Raw genomic sequence first — 1,558 nt, 5'->3', positions numbered from 1 at the left:
CTCCCAAGTAGCTGGGACCACAGGTGCCCGCCACAACGCCTGGCTATTTTTTGGTTGCAACCATCATTGCTGTTTGGTGGGCCCGGTCTGGATTCGAACCCGCCACCTTAGGTGTACGTGGCTGGTGCCTTAGCCACTTGAACCACAGGCACCAAGCCTAGGTATTGCTAATGTATAGGGTAAGGTCTGGAATCCCTTATCCAAAACCTTTAGGCCAAATGGGTCTCAAAATTCAGATATTCTTTCCAGGCCAAATGTAGTGGTTCATGCCTATAATCCTAGCACTCTGGGAGGTCTAGGTGGGAGAATTACTTGAAGCCAGGAATTTGAAACCAGACTGAACAAGAGCTAGACCATGTCTCTACAAAAAATAGAAAAATTAGCCAGGCATGGTGGTACACACCTATAGTTCCAGCTACTTGGGAGGCTGAGGCAGGATTGCTGGAGCCCAGGAATTTGAGGTTGCAGTGAGCTATGATGACATCACTGCTCTTTAGCCCAGGCAACAGAACAAGACCTTGTTTCAAAAATTAAAAAAAAATTTTTTTAAATAAGACTTTTAAGAATTCAGATTTTCTGTATTTCATAAAGAAATACAGTACATTTACAATATATTATGTAATTCTGTTAATTACATAATACCCTAGAATCAAATACGTTAATATTTCTGTAGTGAAACTTATAAGCATTTTAGTAAGTGGGATCAATTACAACTATAGTTAGACTCAGAATTTCACTGCCAAAGGAATATTGGCAACAAATGTGCAAGAAAAAAGCTTTTCATTTCCCAGCTTTTTAATCTTAGAATTGTCCGTAAGAGATTGTGAGCCTACATTAATCGTTGCAGATTGATGCTGTACCCTGCAATCTTGCTGATTTCTCTTATTAGTTGCAAAGTTTAAATATTCTCTCCCTTGTATGAAGACAATCATATTGCCTGAAAATAATAACAATTTTAACTTTTTTTTCTTTTTTGAGATGGAGTCTCACTATGTCGCCCTCCGTAGAGTCCTCCTCTGGCATCACAGCTCACAGCAACCTCAAACTCTTGGGCTCAAGCGATTCTCTTGCCTCAGCCTCCCACATAGCTGGGACTACAGGCACCTGCTGCAATGCCAGGCTATTTTTTTGTTGCAGTTGTCATTGTTGTTTTAGCTGGCCCAGGCTGTGTTCAAACCCACCAGCCTCAGTGTATGTGGCCAGTGCCCTACCTACTGAGCTACAGGTGCCACCAACAATTTTAACTCTTTGTCTCAAATCTCTTTCCAGTTTGTTTGTAAGTTGATTTGTTGGGTGGGTAAGTGGTAGGTAGGTGGTTGTTTTTTGTTTGTTTGTTTGTTTTTTGAGACAGAGTCTCAAGCTGTTGCCCTGGGTAGAGTACTGTGGCATCACAGCTCACAGCAACCTCAAACTCTTGGGTGTAAGCGATTCTCTTGCCTCAGCCTCCTGAGTAGCTGGGACTACAGACATCCGCCACAATGTCCAGCTATTTTTTGTTGCAGTTCGACCAGGGCCAGGTTTGAACCTGCCACCCTCAGTATATGGGGCTGGCATCCTA

The sequence above is a fragment of the Otolemur garnettii genome, unplaced genomic scaffold, assembly GCF_000181295.1.
Source record: "Otolemur garnettii isolate 467f Iridium unplaced genomic scaffold, OtoGar3 scaffold00051, whole genome shotgun sequence".
Taxonomy (NCBI): domain Eukaryota; kingdom Metazoa; phylum Chordata; class Mammalia; order Primates; family Galagidae; genus Otolemur; species Otolemur garnettii.
Note: the sequence above shows the minus strand (reverse complement) of the source record.